At 39.4% G+C, this 24,382-nt stretch overlaps 2 long non-coding RNA genes across 6 annotated transcripts; one reads left to right on the top strand and one right to left on the bottom strand.

The window, feature by feature from the left end:
* Positions 1-7,233: 7,233 nt before the first annotated feature.
* LOC122539353 lies at positions 7,234-21,507 on the top strand. 5 transcript variants are annotated; one of them, XR_006309049.1, is made up of 5 exons: positions 7,234-8,156; positions 8,794-8,979; positions 9,824-9,906; positions 12,316-12,381; positions 12,748-13,033. It is a non-coding gene; the product is annotated as an uncharacterized LOC122539353 (long non-coding RNA). The 5 variants fall into 5 exon arrangements; XR_006309048.1 differs by lacking the exons at positions 7,234-8,156; positions 8,794-8,979 and adding an exon at positions 21,181-21,507 and having other exon boundaries at positions 9,707-9,906; positions 12,748-12,869; XR_006309050.1 differs by lacking the exons at positions 7,234-8,156; positions 8,794-8,979 and adding an exon at positions 15,463-16,310 and having other exon boundaries at positions 9,707-9,906; positions 12,748-12,869.
* Positions 8,941-23,632, bottom strand: LOC122539354. The gene is made up of 3 exons (XR_006309051.1): positions 23,540-23,632; positions 21,042-21,079; positions 8,941-9,451 (listed from the first exon to the last, which is right to left on the bottom strand). It is a non-coding gene; the product is annotated as an uncharacterized LOC122539354 (long non-coding RNA).
* Between the last annotated feature and the right edge of the window lie 750 nt (positions 23,633-24,382).

Below are 24,382 nucleotides of genomic sequence, written 5' to 3'. Positions count from 1 at the left end.
CACCCTATCTTCATTTGGTATCCTCAAGCCTTACAGCTTTCAGGGTCAACATACATACCAACAATTTCAGATCATAACTGCTGTCCCCACTTTTTTTTCAAACAGACTTGACTTATATTTATTTTATTATTCCTCTTTATCACTCCTCTAGAACTTATTTTCTATCTCTGCTTGACCCATTGCCATCTCCTTTTGTGTTGTAGAATCATCACATTTGTTATTTAATCCCTTCTGCTTTACATGTTCCATATCTGTTACACTTAGATCACCCAGAATCTGCTCCTCTTGAGTTAAGGATCAGCAAAGATGATGATCAGCAAAACTGAAAGGCCAACTGAATGAGGAATCTAGAATAGCTTCCATGGTGTAATATACTTTTATTATGTGTTTTAACACGAATACATTAGTCCAAGTAAAGACACTTGATATTCATTTATAATTATTTGATTATGCAATTATTCACTAGACCACTATGTTTGTGTACATTCAGAATATCTAAACCAATATTAAATGTTGCCAAGGAGAAATACATGGAGCATCCTCGGTTCACTATTAAGACTGCTTTAATTTCAACTCTGCCTCATACTCATTCTGTTATTACCAGATTCTGAATGAACGCACCTCTCCACAAAAGCCTCTTCTGTGCATGTATGCAAGTACTGGTGAGCAATCTGACCAATTTCCCAGAGGCCAGCAGTCACTCCCTCTCCAGACTGGGCAGAAAATGGATCAGTGAAATGTTACTGTTTTCTACTGCTTGCAGTAGGGGAAATAACTGAATTGAAACTAGCAGTTTCCAACTGGAAACCCAATAGCATTTAAAAGCTCCTGTAGTCATCCCATTCCGAGAAATGTTCTTCATAACTGATGCCACCAGAGAACCTGAGCAGGGCAGAGGGCCACACTTAAGCCAAGAGTGTTGGCACTTTCAGATGGAAGAAAACAAATACCTCAGTCAATACTCTGTAAAAACAGAGAGAATCATTTAAATAAAAGATGCTTCAATTGGACTTTCCTGCTAAGTTATGTCAACAATCGCTTTTCTATTGTTCCTGCAAACAGCGAAAATAAAGTCATTGTACATAAACCATCTGTGCTGTGACCAGTTCCCGATATGTCTGGAGTAGGTAAGAGTTAAATTATATTCCCCATATTATATTGTGTGTGGAATCAAATATGGTTCAGAGTGACATGGGCTATGTTGAGATGTGTGGCAGAATAGGATGACTCGTACAGTGAGACCCATCTCAACATTGATTTCAGCTCACTCCATTTTTTTATATTTTTCATAAGCAGTGTGGAGAGATTTTCTCTCGGCACCATGGAATGCTAAATTGTTCACAGCCCAACTTGCCTCATTATTATACATATTCCTGTTTGACAAAACACAGCAAACAGCTCGATGTCAGGAACTCTTAACAAGAAAATCAAAATGAGCACCTGGTGGATTCAACTTGTTCTTCCATGTGCACCCGCCTTACTCAACCAGCATCCATGTACATTGGTGTCTGACATGTTCCAGTATATAATGGTGTATCTCTGATTCACTCGGCCTTTTGCACTTCCATGCTGTATCATGAGCTGCATGAGTAGCTATTCCATGTACTGCTGCAGCAAGGACACTATCTGCTCAGATACATGCCACCAGCTCATGGACTGGACCAGGCTGCATCTCCGAGTTCTCTGCTCACTGTCAGAGTGCTCACTCAATCTGGGATTATCTGGATACTCACAGCTGATCTTGGGTTTCAACTCCACATTCACACCTATTCCCTGTGTCCTTTGATTCCCTTAGAGATTGAAGACATGTCTCTCTTGGCCTTAAATACAATCAATTAGAAGCATGAGGGCGGATCTTATAGGAACATATAAAACTATGAAGGTAATAGATAGGATAAATAGACAGGAGGTTGTTTGAAGAGCTTATGCCCAAAACGTCGATTCTCCTGCTCCTCGGGTGCTGCCTGACCAGCGCTACACTGATCTCCAGCATCTGCAGTCCTCACTCTCTCCAGGTTGTTTCCATTGCTGGGTGAATGTACAAATAGGGGCAAAGCCTCAAAATAAGTGGAGCAGATTTAAGACTAAGTTGAGGAGCAATGTCTTCACCCAAACAGTTGTGAATCTGTGGAATTTTCTGCTCAAAGAAGCAATTGAGGCGACCCCGTTGAATGTTTTTAGGGTAAAGACAGATAGATTCTTAAACAGTAAAGGAATTCACGGTTATTGTGAGCAGGCGGGTAAGTGGAGCTGAGTCCATGAAAAGATCAGCCATGATCGTATTGAATGACAGACCATGCTCACTGGGCCAGATGGACTATTCCTGCTCCTGGTTCTTATGTTCCTATGTTCAATGATGGTGCATCCACAGCCCTCTGCGCTGGAGAACTCAAAATGTTCGCAACCTTTTGAATGAAGAAATTTATCTCCATCTCAGTGATAAATGATTGGTTCCTCATTTTGTAAATGTCACCCCATGTTCTGGATTCCCCAGCGAAGGAACATAACGTCTCAGAGTTTTCCCTGTCAGTCCCCTTCATAGTTTTGAAAATTTCAATGACACCTCCTCCCATCTTTCTAAATCCTGAGGAATATGCAGCTAATTTACTCAACTTCTTGTCATAGGACAATTGTTTCATCTGCAAAGGCCAACCGCGTGAACCTTTGCTGCATTGTCTCCAATGCAAGTAACACCTTCCTTAAATAGAGAGACCAGAACTATACAGTATTCCATCAATGGGTCACTAAACTCTTTGCAATCGTAGCAAACTGCTTTATTCTTAGACCACATGCCACTTGCTAGTCCCACAGCATCTGAACCAAGCAACCTAGACTTAAAACTTAACAAGAACAAAGTGCAGGAGGTCAAATAAAATCTAAGCTCATTGCATGTGCCAAACAAAAAATAGATTTCCACTAAATGTCTCTTTACAATAAGAATTACAATTTGCCTGAAACCAAAGTGTTAAACCTTGGAAACAGAAGTTGAAGAGTTCTGCTGTAAGCAGCAAAGGCATCGACAGACTGCAGTAATGAAAATTTGTGGAAAAAGCGCAGGAGATGGGGCAAGCTCTCTTAGCTGAAAGATATTGTGTAGACTTGAGGGCTTCACAAAACACTGACCTCAAGAGCAGTCACATGTCTTTCATACTAAAGTATTGGAGGACAGCATGTGCTAGAAAAAATATAACACATTGTGACTGGACATGAAAGGAAGAAATAGCATGGGAAGTCCCAAGTACCTTTCCCATTCTGTCTGGTCTTTCTAACCACAATGCATTAGCCATGCCACTAGCCATCAAGTCAGGGGATCAACCTTGTTTCATGAAAAATGAAGGAAGACATTCAGGACGTGTACTAGGCCTATCTAAAAATGCGGTGTCAACCTGGTGAAATAGGATTTTTTTCAGCATAAGCAGCAAGTGACTTACAGAAAAAAACAATGGGCAATTAAACAACTCACTGGAGGAGGAACCTCCGCTAACATCTCCATCCTCAATGATGGGCGAGCCAAGTAAATGGGTGCACAATACAAGGCTGAAGCATTTGCAACAATCTTTAGCCAGAAGAGCCGAGTAGATGATCCATCCCTGTGTCTTCCATATATCCCTACCACCACAGGTGCCAATGTTTAGCCAATGTAAGTCACTCTATGTGATATCAAGAAATGACTGGAATGATTTGTTGCAAAACCTATGGGCCCTGACACCATTCCAACAATAGAACTGAAGACATGTTCCAGAATGTACTGCACCCCTAGCTGAGCTGTTCCAGTACAGCTACAAGACTGGCATGTACCCAACAATGTGGAAAACTGAACTGAACTCACCATATAAATACAGTGGTTACTACAGCAGGACAGAGGCTAGGAATCCTGCAGTGAGCAGCTCACCATCTAACTCCCAAAGCTGTCCATTGTCTTCGAGCACAAGTCAAGCATATGCTGGAATACACCCCACTTGCCTGGACAAATGCAGCTCCAACAATACTTGAGAAACTTGACACCACAGGACAAAGCAGCCAACGTGACTGGCATCATATTCACAATTGTCCACTCTCTCCACCAGTAAGTGTCAGTGTACCATCTACAAGATGAATTGCAGAAATTCACCAAACCTCCTTGCACAGCACCTTCCAAACCCAGAATAAATTCCATCTAGAAGCACAAGGATAGCAGAAACATGTAAACACTACCACCTGCAAGTTCCCTCCAAGCTACTCACCATCCTTGGAAATACTACTTGGAAATATATTGCAGTTCTTTCAGTGTCATTGGGTCAAAGGCCTGGAGCTCCTTCCTTCTTGTGGGTACCATTTACAGCACAGACTGCAGCAGTTCAGGAAGGCAGCTCCCCACCACCTTCACCCGGGCAACTGGAGATGGGTAATACCTGCAAGGCCCTGTCAGCGGCACCCATATCCCATGAATGAATTTTAAAAAACACCAATCAAATGGAGAAATATTTAATCTTACCTCATCTTAAGGGATGATGTTTAGCTCAAACTTTAAACATCACAAAAAAACCTGCAGAATGTTTGGTAACAATAATCTGGAGAAGAATGAAATTGCCTGAATGATGGATGTTATGAATATGATCTTTTTCCTTCTGTGATGGAACAAAAGAATTATATATGTGATGATGCCACTCCTTTGACAAGGTTATGTTCTCTTTGTTTTTTCTCAAGGGAGGTTAAAAAGGCAGAGGTTCTGATATGTTTGCAAATATCTACTTGAAAAGGCTTTTAAGATGTTTTTAAAACACTTGTACAATTAAAGGGGAGTAGCCAGTTCTCCCAGTTCAGGGTTTTTATTGGTTGGCTTGGTTTGGTTTTTAGCAGGCAGTCTATTTGAAACTGCTGGTCAGAGAAAGCTGCTGGGGTGGAAGGTTCCCTGATTCAACAGAGATTTCCCGGCTGACCCATAGAGTCATAGAGATGTACAGCATGGAAACAGACCCTTTGGTCCAACCCATCCATGCCGACCAGATATCCCAACTCAATCTAGTCCCACCTGCCAGCACCCGGCCCATATCCCTCCAAACCCTTCCTATTCACATACCCATCCAAATGCCTCTTAAATGTTGCAATTGTACCAGCCTCCACCACTTATCTTTATATTTTTCCCCTCTCACCCTAAACCTATGCCCTCTAGTTCTGGACTTCCCAACCCCAGGGAAAAGACTTTGCCTGTTTACCCTATTCAGACTCTCTCTGCAATCTCTCTCATGTAAGAGCCCATGTTTGAATTTGCCTTATTTTGCCAAAGGGTGTGTTTATGGGAATGTTACCAGAAATTAAAAGAGCTCTTCATTAAGTTGTGTTTTGGTGTTGGTTGGGTTTTTAAATAGTTATGCTATTCTAAATACTATTTTCATTTGTTCATCTGTACAATAAATTCTGTTTTGCTTCAAGCTGGGTGATTGAGCCAGCTGCATCCCTCCTGAATATCCACCTTACACTTGCTTAACACAACCAGCAAAGTTAGGGTCTGGGCTGCCTTAGAGTCATAGAGATGTACAGCATGGAAACAGACCATTCAGTCCAACCTGTCCATGCCGACCAGATATCCCAACCCAATCTAGTGCCACCTGCCAGCACCCAGCCCATATCCATCCAAACCCTTCCTATTCATATACCCATCCAAATGCCTCTTAAATGCTGCAATTGTACCAGTCTCCACCACTCCCTCTGGCAGTTCATTCCATACACGTATCACCCTCTGTGTGAAAAAGTTGCCCCTTTGGTCTCTTTTATATCTTTCCCCTCTCGCCCTAAACCTATGCCCTCGAGTTCTGGACTCCCTGATTCCAGGAAAAATACTTTGTCTATTTATCCATCCATGCCTCTCATAATTTTGTAAACCTCTATAAGGTCACCTCTCAGCCTCCAACGCGTCAGGGAAAACAGCCCCAGCCTGTTTAGCCTCTCCCTATAGCTCAAATCTTCCAACCTGGCAACATCCTTGTAAATCTTTTCTGAACCCTTTCAAGTTTCACAACATCTTTCCGATAGGATGGAGACCAGGATTGTACGCAATATTCCAACAGTGGCCTAACCAATGTGCTGTACACCCGCAACATGACCTCCCAATTCCTGTACTCAATACTCTGACCAATAAAGGAAAGCATACCAAACGCAAACTTACTAACTGTTACTCTTATGCTCGCATCCAAATCGTTTATGTAAATGACAAAAAGTACAGGGCCCAGCACCGATCCTTGTGGCATTCCTCTGGTCACAGGTCTCCAGTCTGAAAAACAACCCTCCCCTACCACCCTCTGTCTTCTACCTTTGAGCCAGTTCTGTATCCAAATGGCTAGTTCTCCCTGTATTTCATGAGATCTAACCTTGCTAATCAGTCTCTCATGGGGAACCTTGTCGAACGCTTTACTGAACTCCATATAGATCACATCTACCGCTCTGCCCTCAACAATCTTCTTTGTTACTTCTCTGAAAAACTCAATCAAGTTTGTGTGACATGATTTTCTGTGCACAAAGCATGTTGACTATCCCTAATCAGTCCTTACCTTTCCAAATACATGTACATTCTGTCCCTCAGGATTCCCTCCAACACTTGCCCACCACTGAGGTCAGGCTCACCAGTCTGAAGATTGAAGTTCCCTGGCTTGTCTTTACCGCCCTTCTTAAACAGTGGCACCATGTTTACCAACCTCTAGACCCCAGGGGGTCTGGCCTGGTCCATAAGAGACATCAGAGAATTTAGCTTCCCTCCTTGTGATGTTATCCTTTGTCATATGCCCATGAACTTATGAAGAAGATGATTTTACTTTTAAAAAACAGCATGGAGCATGGACAATTTGATTTTCTATAGAGAGAGGCTGAATAGGCTAAGGCTGTTTTCCCTAGAGCTGAGGAATGACCATGTAGAGGTTATAAAATCATGAGGGTCATGGATAGGGTAAATAGACAAAGTCTTTTCACTGGGATGGGGGAGTCCAGAACTAGAAGGCATAGGTTTAGGGTGAGAGGGGAAAAATTTAGAAGGGACCCAAGGGGTAAATTTTTCATGTAGAGGGTATTGCATGTATGGAATGAGCTGCTGGAGGAAGTGGTGGAGGCTGATACAATTACAACAATTAAAAGGCATCTGGATGGATTTATATTCGAATAGGAAGGGTTTAGAAGGATATGGGCCAAATGCTGGCAAAGGGGACTAGATTGGTTAGGGTATCTGGTCTGCATGAACGAGTTGGACCAAAGGGTCTGTTTCCGTGCTGTATATGTCGATGACTCTAATTTAACTTGATAAGATGGTGTCCAGTGGTCATGTGACCTTTTGCCTTTTCTGTATGGACAGACTCTGATTAATGTCTGAACGTGTATGGGAAGTTACCTAATAGGTAAGCAGCCTTCCCAGGTTTTCTGGTCTCACGGAGACAGAAGTGCAAATTAGGATATTTGGAGGCTATTCATATCTGAAAATTGATGGGTTCATAAAATATTGTTCACTGTGTCATGATTGCTTAGCCTTTCAAATTATTTGTGTGGACAATGGGAACATTGATATGGTGGTCACATGACAGAAACTGGTTTACAGTAGGAATCACCTTTTAATAACCAGGGCAGTCCAGGGAGTCCTCTGAAACTAAGACCATGGCAAGAAACATTTGCGCTCAGGAAAGGAAGAACCTTACAAGGAAATTACATGGAACCCAAACATGGACAAAAAGAGAAGTATTGGTCTTAACCTGCAGACTGCATCTTTATTACATGGGTTTAGTCACAACTTCAACTGGAAAATGCAGAAATCTGGTGTTGCATGACGTTAGCCACTGTCAGTTTATTGCCAGAAATCTCTAATCTCTATTGTCTTCAGTGAACCAAAAAAGAATGCTCAGACCCAGAACAGTTCCATTTTGAGAATGCGCAGTAAAATTGACTTTTTGGACTCTTGGTAATCTAAGTGTATGTTATGTATTTTGTAAACACTTTTTCTTGTGTGTGTGCATCTTGTGTGGATTACTGAGTGGGTGCTGTCTGATTTACATTTTGTTTGTTGAGAAAATAAAAGTTTATTCATTCTTTTAATTTAAACCTCTGAGAAAGTCTGACAAGAACTACAACGACACTCAGGAATGGGTGAAGCGATGAAACCAAAGGAGGGGGGTAAATGAAATACAGACGGAAATTCAGAGGTAAGGGGAATTATGATCCTATTAGTAACTAATGATAAATCATTGAAATTACAGTTGACAGCTGCTTTAAACTCCAGTCTGTCACTACATCTAACCTGCTGATAGTCAGCTTGAAACTACATTTAGAAATCTCCTGTTCTTTATGATGTTTTGTTAGGTTCCCCAGTTGATGCCATTTTTAATAGGTTCCATGACCCTTCTTTGACTCTGGTCACATGTGAAGGTGGTAGCTCTGAATTGGGAATCTCAGTCTCAACAGATCTATGTTTGGATGTCACATCAAAACTTGCTGCTATCTTGTCTCATCCTCCATGAATTTGCTGAGAAACTCTGTGTGTGAGATAAGGCAGCCCAAAAGTAAATATTTATACTAAGTGAGCTACCAATGGAATTGTGATAGATGCCAACTCTTGCCATTATGATGCAGATGAGGCTTGAGACTGAAATGGAATTCTTATTTGAGCCTCCAATCATTCATTGAAAACTGGAGTAAACTATCTTCTCAGCCCTTGTATACAGTTAAGTTTGTCCTGTATGTTTCAGAATATGGAGCTAACAGGAAATTGCTCATGATTTCTAATCTGCTGTTCAGATACTCAAAGCAAAGAGATTGAAATCTACATGTGTTTCTTTTTAGGTCACAGTTACAAGTTAAAAGGAAGGACCAGGTTAAAGTTATTTGGAGTGAAAGTATCTGTGTTCTCAAGATTCTGCTGAGCTCATCAGAATTATGCTGCTCTCACAAACCAATTACTGACTCATGGAAAGGGCAGAGATACTAAACTGCAAAGAATTAAAAGGAGAGTCCAGATGTCTAACCAATGTAATTCAACAGCTGACTGAGCAGGCATTCTCAAATAATCATTTAATTTTGAAATATTTTGGGCTATTTTAACACGTTAAAACACAATGCTACACAAATGCAAGTTGTTCTTAACTTGAATCACAGAGTTTATTAATCAAGATTCCAGCCCTAAGATTCTGTGGAGGTTGTCTGCATTTCCTGCTGCAATTGGAAAGCAAATTATTTCCTTGGGGTTCCGATCTCCTCAAACTTCAGGGTCTCTCAGTACTTCTGCTCTGAACAAGCAGTTATAATATTGTCATCCCATTTCCCGTCCTCAGTTGAAGCAAAGTGCTCAGAGACACAGTATGGCTTTGTCTCCTTCATCCTTATTCTGGACCCTTGAGGGAAAGAGAACAATCGCCCACATGCTCAGGGATGTGAGTTCTTGGTCTTCTCTGGAATTGCAGTTTCTTAATGAACTATATAGTCATTTCACAGGGAAGAGCATCTAGATAAGGCAACATACATATTGATTGGGTGACCGTTACAATCAGCGAGTATCAACAGTAAAGGTTAAGCCATCTGCTGTTACACAATGAATGTTCTTAACCTCAACTGGCTTCACATAATGAATACTTTTCACCTTGTTAAACTGACCTTACATACTGAATACTTCCAATATTGTTAAATGGCTCTACGTACTGACTGCTTTCCACCTTGTTAACCCATTACCCTTGCCTCCAGCACCCCATTATTCGCTGCAAGTTCTTATCTGATCTGAGTCATGCTCAGCTGAACCTCTTATTTCACAAAACTCAAAACTTAACTCTTTCCCGACCTACTCATACCCGATACATTCTCAATAATATTTTTCCCACAGTATCAGGAAACAGGCACCAACACTGGAATGCTTTAATGAAAGTGAGATGTAAAGTAACAAGTGGAAGCCGCAAAAACAAAAGAGTAAGTACAGGTAGTCCTTCTATATCATGATGGTTGTGTTCTTGTGCAGTCCTTTATTATAGAAAAATCGCACTTTAGAAACAGCGCTTAAAGTGTTGATGATGTAATCGCATTACAGTCAATACATGTTTTAAAAGTTTATGCTTTAGAAACAGTGTTTCCAATTTGTCAATCATGCTACAGCGAATTTCCATTAATGAAATGCACATAACAGCAGAATGATTTGTGTTCAAGATTATGAACAAAAGAAAACTTTAATAACCTAATCAACTGAAATCAGTTAAATTATTAACAGGGTGATTTGAACTCAACCTGCTGGACCTGAATCAGCAAAAAAAGGAAAGCTCTGATCTGAAAGAATTGGAATTTGAAATTATGAGGAAGCAATTCCAGCATTAAGAAGCAGAAAACACAGAATTCTACCAAGAGTTAAAACATTTGGACAGAGATTGCAGTCAGGCAGTAACCTCCTGCAATGTCATAGTGAACAGGCAAAATGAATTAAAATTCCAATCTGATCTGTAAGACTGCCTGATTGTGAAAATTAGAGAATTAGAAAATATTCTTGTCTGGCTAAAGAGAGTCTGAAAAATACAGAGGAGGATAAAGCCAAAGAATAAACATTGATTTTCCAAAACTTCGTGATGGTATAAAATAGTGTGTGGTGTCAAGATACTGCCCTGTACAATGTAAACATGCAATCTTCAGGCCATCAATCCCACATTGGTCCTTCTTCTTTGTACACTTGTTAATAAAAATTGCCTCAATGACATTTGGGAATCTTCTCAACATGAGTTGTTTAAACTTGTCGAATCCAGATGCTTGGCTGAGTGTCTCCTTGGTTGTTGGATTTAAACCAGTGAAAGAGTAGTCTTTATCATTTGGCTGGACCAGGAGCCATGAAGAATGTATATAAAAGCAAAATACTATGGATAGTGAGAATTTAAAATACGACCAGAAAATGTTGGAAATATTCAACAGGTCAGTCAGAATCGATGGACAAAGAGAAAAACAAAGTTAACATTTTGGGACATTAGAGATTTTGACAAGTGATGGATCTGATGTAAGTTCTGCAGCAATGCTACATCTAATCATGAAGAATGATGGACAACTAAACAACTAATTGGTTGCCAAGGCTCTGTGAACACACCCATCCCTAATGATAGGGGAGACCAGCATGTCAGTGCAGGAAAGTTCTAGGTTTTACAACCATCTTGGCCAGATCTGCCAAGATTGTTCAGCTTGACTTCCTCCTGAGATCCCTACCATCATCAGAAAAGCTAATAGAGTAGAGTAGAGTAACTTTTATTTATGATTTCTACCGTATACAACTGATATAGTAAAAACGAGACAGCTTTCCTCCAGGACTAAGGGTGCTACATGGACAGCACAAACTACACAAACATACATGGCATAAAGTTAAAAATCACACAACACCAGGTTATAGTCCAACAGGTTTAATTGGAAGCACTAGCTTTCGGAACGCCTCTCCTTCATCAGCTAGTGCATCCAATTAAACCTGTTGGACTATAACCTGGTGTTGTGTGATTTTTAACTTTGTACACCCCAGTCCAAAACCGGCATTTCCAATACATGGCATAAACTGCATAAGAAGTGCAAAACACATCCGTTACAGTGTAATGGAAGAATGATGGATAATAGACATTTTTCTAGCAGCAATATGAAAGAATTTCAGATGGGAAAGAGTCCGATTATACTGTGTTAAGGAGACTGATGTTTTGGGGGAAGACACTGTTGGACAGTCTGGCCATGACAAACTGAATGTTCCAGTATCTTCTGCCAGATGGCAGGAGGGAGAAGAGTTTTAGTGAGGGGTGTATGTGATCTTCGACAAAGCTCTTAGCCTTTCGGATGCAGCATGTAGTGTAAATGTCTGTAATGGAGGGAAGAGAGACCCCGATAGTCTTCTCAGCTGTCCTCACTATCCGTTGTAGGGTCTTATGATCTGGGATGATGCAATTCCCAAACAAGGCAGTAATGCAGGAGCTCAGGGTACTCTCAATGAACCCTCTGTAGAATGTGGTGAGGATAGGGATGGGGATTGGGAGGTGGACTTCAACAAATCTTCAGCAAATTCAATTCATTTCAATGGCTGAGCACACTGAACACAGAAAAGACTATGGGTCCCAATAAAATCCAAACCGTGGTTCTGAAGAATGCTGTTGCAGAACTAGCTGCTCTTTGAATAAGTCGTTTCAGTATAGTTATAACTCTGGTGTCTACTTATTGGGTATGGCCTGTCAGAAAAAACAGGACAAATCAATCCTGACCATTTACCACTTCATCAGTTTGCTCTCAGTCATAAACAAAATGATGGAAGATGTCTGCAACAATGCGAACAAACAAGACTTCCTCACTGATAACCTGCTCATTATTCAATTCCATTAGGACCATTCAGCTCCAGGTCTCATTTCAGCGTGGCTCAGACAAGGACAAAAGAACTGAATTCCACAGGTGAGGTGAGTGAGTTTACTTGACGTCAAGACAGTATTTAACTCCGTCTGGCATCAACGGGCTTAGTAAAATTGAAGGCAATGGGAATTATGGGAAAACTCTCCACTGCTGGGTCATTCAGTAATCATGGGAGACTTAGATCTTTATACAGACTGGGTAAACCAAATGTACAGTAATAATGGGGAATGGGTTAAGTTCCTTTATTGCATTCAAGTTAGGTTTCTAAATCAGTACGTCAAGGACAAAGACAGATTGTGTTAGGTCAAGGTTTTAGCATATGAGACAGGATTAACTGATAACATTTCAGTAAAGATACTTCAAGGATGGAAATTATTAAATTATCAAATTTTATATTTACTTTAATAGGACTAAAAGCCAACAAATATCCTGGACCTGATGATGGCCTGGAGTTATCGAGATAGTGAACCTTGATCAGTTTAATGTTCCAGACGTCCATAGATTTGTAGAATGATCCACGTGAATTGAAGGTTAGCAAACCTAACATGGCTATTCAAAAAAAATGGAGACACAATTACAGAATCCCTACCGTATTGGAGTAGTTATTTAGCCCGTCAAGTCTGAACCAACCCTCCGAACAGCATCCCAACGCCCTCCCTTATAACCCTACATTTCCTGTGGCTAATCCACCTATCCAGCACACTGTGTGCAATTTAGCATGGCCAACCCATCTACGGACTGTGGGAGGAAACCAGAGCAAACCTACGCAGACACAGGGACAATGCGCAAACTCCACACAGACAGTCACCCAAAGCTAGAATTGAACCCATGTCCCTAACACCGTGAGACGGGAATGCTAATCACTGAGCCGCTCTGCCACCCAAAAACCGCGGAAGGTGAAGTCAGAGAACAGGCCTGTTAGCAGGATATCAGGAACAGAGTTTGGATTCTATGGCATAGAAATTCATTTTGGGCAGTCACTCATAGCGGACAAAATGAAATTAGCACCTGATATTCAGTTCCACTGAATATTCAATTTATTTTTGGGTAATTGTTCTGGTAGTGCCTGGTTTGTTTCACCAGCTGAGGAGAACTTAGTACTGTTTATTTAGATCACTTAGAAAATTCACAATATGAGTGAGAAGTGTTAACATGGATTTATGAAAGGGAACCCATGTTTGACACGTCTGTTTATTAACCAGTATACTAAGGGGTAACCAGTGAATGTATTTGTTGGGATTTTCAAAACTATTAGATAGGTTTTGTTATGGATCAGACCAGACCCCCTCAAAACATTTTACGAAGATAGCCCACAACATAACTTTTCTAGTTTTAAGTAGATGTAAGGTGAATATTCGCAGATGAATGCAGATGGTCAAACCATTTGGTATTAAACAAAACAGAATTTATTGACACACGAACAAAAGAAAACCAAATTTAAGATAACATAACTATTTGAAAACCCAACTAACATGAAAATGCAACTCAACAAAGAGCTGTTACTATTTTCTGCAACAACCCTTGGCAAAAAGGTAAATTCAAACACAGGTTCTTATAGTAGAGAGATGTCAGAGAGAGAATATCAGCATAGAGCTGATCTTTAGCTCCCCAGCTAAAAAAAACTTAAAACTAGAAAGCCCCCTGAACTGGGAGAACCGGCCACTCCTCTTACATTGTACTAGAGCTTTAAGAAAAACCTGAAAGCCTTTTCTGACTTAGACAGCATCTGCTACCATTATTAAAATAGCCAGTTCAGACATTTCAGCACCTCTGCCTTTATGACCCCTCTGAAAAAACTGAAAAAAGGCCAGAATAACCTTTGTTAAAGGAATAGCATCGTTACAGGTTCCAAACCAGAGATTATTACATAAAATTAGCGATTGTGAGATTGATGCTAATACATTAATATGGAATGAAGTCAGGTTAATGTTAAACAAAGAGTGGGAATAAATGGGACATCTTCAGCTTCAATAGGATGCCCATAGATCAGTGCTTTGGCCTTAGCTCTTTAAATTTAAAAGAATAATATGGGGTCAATGCAGTTGATCTAAGTTCTCTGAGGATAAAAAAATCAGATGGGAAAGTTAAATGTGAGCAAGACACAGAGGCTGCAAAATAAAATGGACATGGTGAGTGAATGGACGATAACTTGGCATAGAGTGTGAAAAAATTGATGTTACCTGTTTTGGTATGAAAAATTTTAAAGAAAAATTATTACATAGGAATTGGAGCTCAGAAAAAAGACTAACCATTTAAAGCTTTGGTGAGACTATATCTGGCTGAGAAGACTCAGAGTAAGAGATCAGCAGTTCAAGACTGAGATGACGAGGAATTTATTTACTCAAAGTGTTATGCATCTTTAGAATTCTTCACAGTAGTGAAGTGAATTTGCACATTCATAGAGAATGTTCAAATCAGAGATTGAGAGATACTTGCATACGATGGGAGTCAAGGGATGTAAATTGAACCAAGAATTGTAAAGCTAAGGTAGAGACAGGCAAATTTCTGAAACTCTCTCAGGAGAACATCCATTCAAAATGTTCACCCACTAACAAGCCCACCACTTGTCCCGGTTCATTACCGAGTACCAAATCCAATATGGCCTCCCCTCTGGAGGTAGAGACAGGCAAATTTCTGAAACTCTCTCAGGAGAACATCCATTGGCTCCGAAGTGAATCCTATCTCTTCTGCTTTAAGTTCATCTCCAATAACAAAAAGATATTCTTCATCCTGCCACTGACTACAATTTGCTGCAAGTACGGGGTTCATACAGTTATTCTAATTTGGGACTGTGCTTTTTAGTTTAGTACAAATGAAGGGGGTCATTTGACCTACTCTGCAATCTGTCTAACTGGATAGATCAAAGGAAATCCTAGATTTTTTTTGAGAAGCAAGTACAAAGGGATTATGCTTGGAGATATTGGTAGCAGTTCCTGAGTTTACCATGAGTGGACCCTGAGTTTCCTAAAGTTCTGGAAAGGTGTTGTCAGTATTGAATTGTAAATAGCAGTACTGCAAACTGATTTACTTCCATTTATGATTAAAAGAGAGTTGTGGTCAAGAATAACTAATTAGCATTTCTCTGCAAATTTAATGTGTTTCACACTGCCCTTTTCCCAACAGGAGCCTTTTTTTTGGGATCAGGCTTCAAGTTTCCCTAAATATCAATGAATATCACAGACAGACAACAAATATTCTAAATGTTCCAGCAGGTAGAAGAAGCCACGTGGCTTTGTGAGCTACTAAATCCAGATGCAGAAAGGGTATGGTCTCGAGTCACATCCATGTCTGGACTCTAGGAGATTCATTCTGGCATGGCTAAGTAAAGGGGGAAAAATATAATCAGAGTGGGCTGTTAGATTTAAGAAGCTCTACAAAATCTGCAGAAAACATCTGGAGGTAGTCACTCAAAGTTACCACTTGGTGGTGTATGGATACAGGAACAATTGGAAGTAAGAGACATCTGTGGACTGATTGTGGTAAGGAGAATATTTTCACAGAAAGTGTAATGGGTGATAAATGTAGGAGACAAATGTCGGTCATTTAGAGTACATGTTGTCTATGAAGAGAACACAGTATTTACTGAGCCATTTTTTTAGTTATCTGTTAGAGTAAAAGTCTTAAAATGTAAAACTTGTACCATTCTTTCAATCAAGAACTGTAAGTTTGAATTCTTTAAAAAACGTTTGTCTATATGGAAATCATAACAAGCTGCAGAGAACAGTCACTTGTCTCGCATCATGATCACGTTCCTACCACTTCAAATTGCCTTCTGAACCAAGGTGCCACAATTAGTTTGCTCATCACATAGGTGGCAAGTATTTCCATCTGTGGTTCAAAGCCAAAGGCTGAGTCTCCTCCATCGCGACCTGCTAGGTTCCGATGCCTGCCTGATTCACAGTCAAATGCTTCACAGAAACACGATCTTGTCAGGGTAATGAGGTGGCAATAATTGTTGTCAACCCCACTGTCCCAGGAATGGATGAAAACAAGTGAAATCAGAATATTACATACAGTCAATCAGGTCATTAAAAAAAAATTAACTTTAAATTGGTGAAAATGAAACCTAACCTAGATTTCAGAACCTCTTTAATCACGATGATAAACTTATGTCATGAGCTATCAGGGAAGCTCACAGAATCAAGGATTTGGGGGATTTCAAAGTTAATTTCATGTGCTAGATTGATTTAGACAAATTGCTATGGAGATCAATGGACTAAACTACCTTCTGTTCTCCTTGACATTATTTTCTATGCTGTGTTCTACCCAGAATTCTTTTCACAAGAAGGAAACATACTTCATTTAATTCACAAAATAAACCCAAATGGTATCATTGTTCATATTTGTTTCAAATGGAATGGGATCAGTGTTAAGGACTGCATCTTCCCAGGATGGAAGCATGTACATCAGGGAGAAAGTTCAGAAAATCTTGTGAGATGGGCAGTGAGGAGTGTCTCTACACCAAGTGCAAAATGTTCCATTTTCCAACCAAGTGTTGAACAACAATGTGAGATCTTCACTGGTTAATGCATTTTCATGCATTAACATCTCATCATTATTTAAGCTTGCCTTGTTAATATGCAGTTTCCATTCTCCTACCCACTGGATAGATACTAGATGGTAACAATTGCTGATACGAAAGTCAGAGCAATCACCAGGTGATTCCAGTTTGCCGCTTGCTCCTCTGGGCCTCCATTTGGTACACTAATCACCACATCTGAGGGCATTCATGATGGGCAGTTACCACATGCATCCCAACCATTCATAGTTGTTGCTATCTGACATGTACCAGCTGCACCCCCACACCCTCAAGGTACATCTTGAGTCTACAGAAAGCTCTGCACTTCCATACATCACTTTGACACATTCTGGCATATTTTCTCAGACTGTTGCTGCAAACACATTTTGCATACAAGGACAGACACCAATTTCATGGATTCAAACAGAGCGCACTTCAAGGATCCATGCTTGCTCTCTTAGTGCTTGCTCACTCTTTGCCTACTTGGATGCTCACAGCATCCATGCTTTGCATTGCCTTTTTGTGCATTGTCCACTTGGCTAGATCTTAAAAGGTTCATGGTACTTCTGTCTTGCCTTTTAATGCAGACACAAAGTCAGATGGCTCAAGCTGGATGGGACAGCACTTGCCCCAATTCTTATCTACCCAAATGTAACCAAAGTATAAATTGCAATAGCTTCTCTTGTCATTCCTGCCTGTGGGATAATTCAGAGGTCAATCTTTGTTTCCTGCTTATTTCCCATCTACAGCTGCCCTTTAGTATCATCATCTGGAAACAGAGCATAAACTTTCATATCTATGCCCATGACACCTAGCTCAACATCATCACTACACTGCTCTCAACTCTTCCACTGTCATAGAGTCATAGAGATGTAATGTACAGCACAGAAACAGACCCTTCGGTCCAACGTGTCCATGCTGACCAGATATCCCAACCCAATCCAGTGCCACCTACCAGCACCCATCCCATATCCCTCCAAACCCTTAGTATTCATATACCCATCCAGGTGCCTTTTAAATGTTGCAATTGTACTAGCCTCCACCACTTCCTCTGGCAGCTTATCAGACTGTCAAACTTTCTCTCACTAAATATCGAGAAGCCAGAATTTTACATCAGAAACATAATGGGAGGCAGAAGCGCACTATAATGTTCAGTGACAAAGAAGAATCTTAAACAAATCCAATTACATCAGAATGAGTGGAAAAATGGCTAGTGTTATTTGGGTAAATAGATTCAAATGAATAGCATAAATAAATAGTGGGAAGAAACAATTGTAATTGTTAAACAAAAAGCATTCAATTAGAAAGAAATCTGAGTGAGAGAGGTCAACCCTTAGCTTATTAAGAAAGTTAAGAATACATTAAGGTAAAAGAAGAGATTTAAAGTGGAAGTGGGAACTAATGTAAAGAATAGATGTAAACCTGAGAATGAACAGCATTTTAGAAACCAATTTAGAAACTATTTTAGAAGCAAAAAGGGTGATCTAAAGTTAATAAAAAGAGAATGAATATAAATTAGTCAGAAACTAAAATAGATTCTAAGAGCTCCTACAAGCAAAAAAAAGGAGGAGACTACTTAACTAACCATAGGTACTTTGGGACAGGTGAAATTATCACATGGATCTAAGAAATGACAGACATGTTCAATGAGGTAAAAACAATGACTGCAGATGCTGGAAACCAGTTTCTGGATTAGAGTGGTGCTGGAAAAGCACAGCAGTTCAGGCAGCATCTGGTTTTCCTGCTCCTCGGATGCTGCCTGAACTGCTGTGCTTTTCCAGCACCACTCTAATCCAGAGGTGTTTAATGAGTATTTCCTGTCTGTCTTCACAGTAGGAGACACAAGTTATGTATTAGAAATAGAGGATAGCCTGAAGAGTGTACAAGTGTTCAGGAAGAGAAAACATTAAAGATTCTTAAGGGATTAAAAGCTGACAAATTCCAAGGACATAGTGGCTTCAGTCCTCAGTCTTTTAAAAGAGGTATTGCAAAGGTAGTGATGACTTTCTAAAATATTCTAGATTCTAGAACAGATTCAGCTGATTGGAAATGCTACTCAGGAAAAGAGGGAGAGAGAAAATATGGAATTACAGATCTATATTCTGACATGAGCCAGCAAGAAAATGCTGAAATATGTTAGGACGTAGGTCTTAACTCACTGAGAAATCTATTGTATGATCAGGCAAAGTCAACATAATTTAACAAAACTGAAGTCACGTTTCACAAATTTATCTTAGTTTATTGAACATTTTTCTTATAAAGTTGATAAAAAGGGTCCTGTAGATCTAGTATACTTGGATTTTCTTATGCTGAGATTCCACACAAAAGTTTAATGTGTAAGATAAGGGCTAATGATTGGAGTGATATATTAGCAAGCATGATGGACAGGAAGCAAACAATAGGGATAAATGGCCATTTTTGAGTTGGCAGCCTGCATTCAATGGAGTGCCTGGAGAATCAATACACTGGGCTTCAGCTATTTCTAATCTATATTAATGACTTACACAAAGAGACTGAAAGTAATACATCAAGGTTAGCTGAAGGTACAACGTTTGGAAGGTATATAAGTTGCAAGGAGCACACAAAGATGTTGCACAAAGAAAGAGGTAGATTCCATGAGTGGGCAATATGAAATATAATGTGAGAAACGCTGAGATTATTCAGCTTGGTGCTAACATAGAAAAGCGGACTGTATATTTTAACAAACATGAAACTTGTAATGTATGATGTTCTAGTACTTGCACAAAGAACATAAAATTAGCAGGTAGACTCAACAAACATTTCAGAAAGCAAATTGCATGTTTGCCTTTGTTGCAAAAAGAGTGAGGGACAAGAATAAAGAAGCCTTACTACATTTGTCCCAGCTTCTGTTACTACTACATCGGGGGTGTTTATATCTACGGAACAAAATACCTGTGTTGGACACTGTTGGTGCAAAGATTGGATCCTAGGTCAAGAATGTTACCTTATGATGACAGACTCAATAATTCGGGTCTGTACTTTCTGAAATTTGAAACATACAATATTTTGACAAGAAGAAGAAAGTGAGGACTGCAGATGCTGGAGTACCAGAGTTGAAAAATGTGGTGCTGGAAAAACACAGCAGGCCAGGCAGCATCCAAGGAGCAGGAGAATCGACGTTTCGAGCACAAGCCCTTCTTCAGGAATATTTTGACAAGGCTTGATAGGATATACACAGGGAGGTTGCTTCACCTGATTGATGGTGGATTGACAGGGGGCCTTGACTGTAGTGAATTGTGAAACAGGCATGAGGGCTGAATGGTCTACACTTGCTTTGATTTCTTTTGTTCTTAAACGTCTTCACTGTTCTTTTCTCCTTTAACATACACCTTCAAAACTGTGTAAACATGCTTTTATCCATCAGTCTTTATATTGCTTCATATGGTCTATTGTCAAATTTTGCTTTATAATGTACTCCTGAAGCACCTGGGATGTTTAAATACGTTAAAGATGATATAAAAATACAGGTTGCTCTTGAACAATAGAGATGAACTTCATATGAGAGATGGGTTTCAGAGCAGATCCTTAGCATAAGTTTACATCTTAACCCAGTTGAAAATACACTGGACAATCTCTGGAGTTAGAGAAAGCAGCAAGGCTAACAATTTACTTTGTGCTTAATAATGAGAGTGGTTTTCTGTCAGGAGGCACAAGCCCTGACAGAACCCTGAGGGTTTGTATTATTCCTAACTTATTTTCTTTTAGAAATCTGAAATTCCTGGCCTACAGCTGAGATTTATCTTTCAGTTTTACATAATGATCAGACAACACAAGGCCGAGTATGGTAAAACCCTCTGATCAAATGTGACAGAAGATAGGAAACTTTGATTTGAGTATTATTCTCAGAATAAGCAAACCTACCTATTTTCACAAAGTAATTTAATTATGGTTTTAAACTGAACTTAGAGAGTTTTGGAGAGTGAGAGTTTGTGTAGTGTGCACTGTGTGGAAACATGAGCCCTCTTGAGATCAGAGCAAATTCAGACCATGACATAGTGTCTGTTATTTGAAACCTTGTCATGTCCATTCTAATGCCATGTCTTACAGTAAGTTTTTTTGATTTGAATAGTATGCTGTATAACACAATAAAAGCATTAAGCTTTTATAATATTGAATGAAATGCCTTGCAATATTTTAGATGAAAAGAAACTGGTGTACTTACCTTTTTGATCTCTGTCTCTTCTGTGGCATATTTTGAACCTTGTTTAAAAATAGTAATGAGTTTTGACATTTGCTTTTTTCATGACTCAACAACTAGTCCTAAGTCCTCTTTTGGTCTTTTGTTTTCCTGTCAATTTCAGGACTTTGAGGCATTCACATCATCAGTTCGCGATCAACACCAGATAATTCGACAGTAATGTGGAAATCTCAGCTTTATCATAAGCGCTTTGAAAATTGGCATAAAACATTGTGATTAGTTAATAAACCTTTTAAAACATTCCTTTTTTCAAAGTTAATGAAATTGTTACAACGGCAGTTCTCAAAGTGTCAGTGTAATTAGGGTTGGCCGTCCTGCTTTTCTTTTGGGAGAGTACAATTTTCAATACGAACAGAGTGTACTGACATGTTATACGTTAGAGGCAAAAATATTGAAAATAAATATTGATTGACATGTCAAATAAAAAGGCCATGCTATTAGATATTAATAAATACTGTGAATTGAGGCATTTTAAAGGGATAATTGTTTTGGAAGCTCATTCAAGTAAACCAGACAAAGGGGGGCTGCATCAGAATGGAAGGATGTGGATTTACTTGAGTAATTTACTGTTTAGTGAATCTCTACTATCACAAATACTCATTGTGTAAAGAGCAGTGATGAATGGAGATTTCAGTGATTGTGACTTTAATGTACTCATATATTTTCTGCTGAAATAGGTTGTTGTGTTCTCTTTATTAAGAGAAGGAAAGGAAAGAAAATAAATAATAATTTACAAGTAAGGTAAGCAGAACTAAATGAACAATCCATCGAATGTGAACACTTACCTTTTTCAAAGGGTCAATTGAATTCATTAGAATTGATCCCTACAGTAAATTATGGAACTTAACCATTTACTGTTAAAAGATAATAGAAAGTAGAAATCTTCTTTGTTGGAATCAGCAGTGCATTAACATCTTAAAGCAGATTATTAACATCGTAATGTACAATTTGATTGACTATTGAGCTAACCTTAATCCTACTTAAAATCTTCATTATTACAACATCTGTCACATTTCAAACCTAACTCAACAATTATTTACTAGTGGTTCTTATGTAGGCTACAAAAACATTCAGATTCTCTTTATCAAGAGGACTTTGAACAAATTAAAGCACTCAAACATTGCAGTGTGCTTTAGATTGCCTTCTGTGCCATAATGTCCTTATGTTGTGCTCTTTAAAATATCTGCTTCACATTTTATCAAGAGTGGTAAATTCACTTTGTTTCTAAAATATTATTATTTTAGAGGCCCAAAATAGCTGTGATTATTGAGCGTATAATTGCTGGTACATCCAGTATCTAATATAAAAAGCAAAGCCAATATACTTTTCATATTGTCTCATATTTACTAAATACCACTATTTACTAAAGAGCTATCTGGTAGCGGCAATTCCTCTGCCTTAGTAGGATGCAAATAAGAAGCAGTTGAGGCAGGAGAATCATTCTGGGTCTATGAAGTAAAGTGGATTTGCTCATCCACATTTATCATGATACATGGCAAATGAATCATGATTTGGACTGATATTTACATTGACATGTTCCACAATATGCAACATGTGCCTATCTCTGTTAAATTACTTGATGCACAATTGTACTACTATTCTGGGACCCTTTTTGTCAGTGGGATTTGACCCTAAGCCTTCATTCCAGAGGTAGGGACAGTACCATTGAGCCATGATACTCTTTCTCTTTTGGTGGTTTAGATGTCTGGGTGAATTAGAAGAAGTATTATACAATCTGTTTGACATAAAGCATCTTCAATATTTACAGAAAAGCACTTCAAACACTGTGACACGTCACGAGATCACAATAGGTAAAAACAAGGACTGTAGATGCTGGAAACCAGAGTCTAGATTAGAGTGGTGCTGGAAAAGCACAGCAGGTCAGGTAACATCCGAGGAGCAGGAAAATCGATGTTTCAGGCAAAAGCCCTTCATCAGGATTTGCCCAAAACATCGATTTTCCTGCTCCTCGGATGCTGCCTGACCTGCTGTGCTTTTCCAGCACCACTCTAATCTAGGCGAGATCACAATAGGATAAGAATTTTATGGCAGATTCCTCATTGTGAGGTGGAGATTTTTAATTCAAAATAATTGTGTAACAAAGAAAATGGGAAGAAGAATAAGGATGGCAACTACATGTATTTCTAAACAGCTGATTACATGGGAACAGCATAACAGTGATGTTTCTTGCTGTAGGTAAGTATTTTCTGCATTTCTTTGTGTGTGGAGGTTAATTGCAAAATATTTATTGCATTTGAAATCCTACTGATAACTCACCCGTTGAGAAAGATATTGTAATTTCATTTGCAACTCTGCAGTGGAGATTTCAGTTTCATTTACAGGATTTTAAGAATCCCATTGAACAGTCCCCTTAAATTCTCCCTCCCATCCTAGTGTAGAAAGCATACATGTCCTACATTCTGAGTTCCTTGCATTGCCCGACACTCATTTGTCAGTTTTACCTGTTTCCCTTGCTCCTTTCCGCTCTGCCCTGCCTTTTTTGTTCTTTTGTTACATCCTTCAAAGGTGAATGTAGTTGCTCTGGTATACCTGTAACAGAATTGCTGCCACAGCTAGCCTAATTTAAATAATCTAGCTGTTAAGATCTCCAGGAAGTTTCCAATTACGTATGCAAGTACCTACTTTGTTATGTATTAAAGCTTCATAAGCTGTTTAACCATTTCCTGTAAACAGGACATGACACCCAGGTTGTTTATGTGGGAGTGTCCTCAGCTTCAGTAAAAACTACCAGCCGTTAATTTACTGTAGGGGTGAAGAGAGGCACTAAACGGGTGCTGTGTTAAGAAGTAAACTGCTTAAAGGTCTGCTGTTAGACCACAGCTGTGGTGCTAATTTATCATGATCATTATGGAACTTGCCAGAGCTGCTAACACAGACACTTACGAATGTAGGGATTGAACATTCTTCAGATGCAATCTTCATGGAAGACTGGAAGGTGGGAACAAGAGAAGGTCATTTAACCCATCAACACTTCTGTCATTCATTGAGATCATGACTGATTTGTAATCTTCCTCATAGTCATATACAGTATGGAAACAGACCCTTGGGTTTAACCAGTTCCTGCTGACCATATTCCCAAACTAAACAAGTCCCACCAGCCTGCACTTGGCCCATATCCCTCCAAATCTTTCCTATTCACGAACTAATCCAAATGTCTTGTAAACATTGTAACTGTACCTGCATCCACTACTTTCTCTGGACATTCGTTCCACACATGAACCACTCTTTGTGTAACAAAGTTGCACCTCATATCCTTTATAAATCTTACTACTCTTACCTTAAAA

The sequence above is a fragment of the Chiloscyllium plagiosum genome, chromosome 32 (genome assembly GCF_004010195.1).
Source record: "Chiloscyllium plagiosum isolate BGI_BamShark_2017 chromosome 32, ASM401019v2, whole genome shotgun sequence".
In the NCBI taxonomy this organism is placed as follows: Eukaryota; Metazoa; Chordata; class Chondrichthyes; order Orectolobiformes; family Hemiscylliidae; genus Chiloscyllium; species Chiloscyllium plagiosum.
This window is presented reverse-complemented; position numbering and strand designations above follow the sequence as displayed.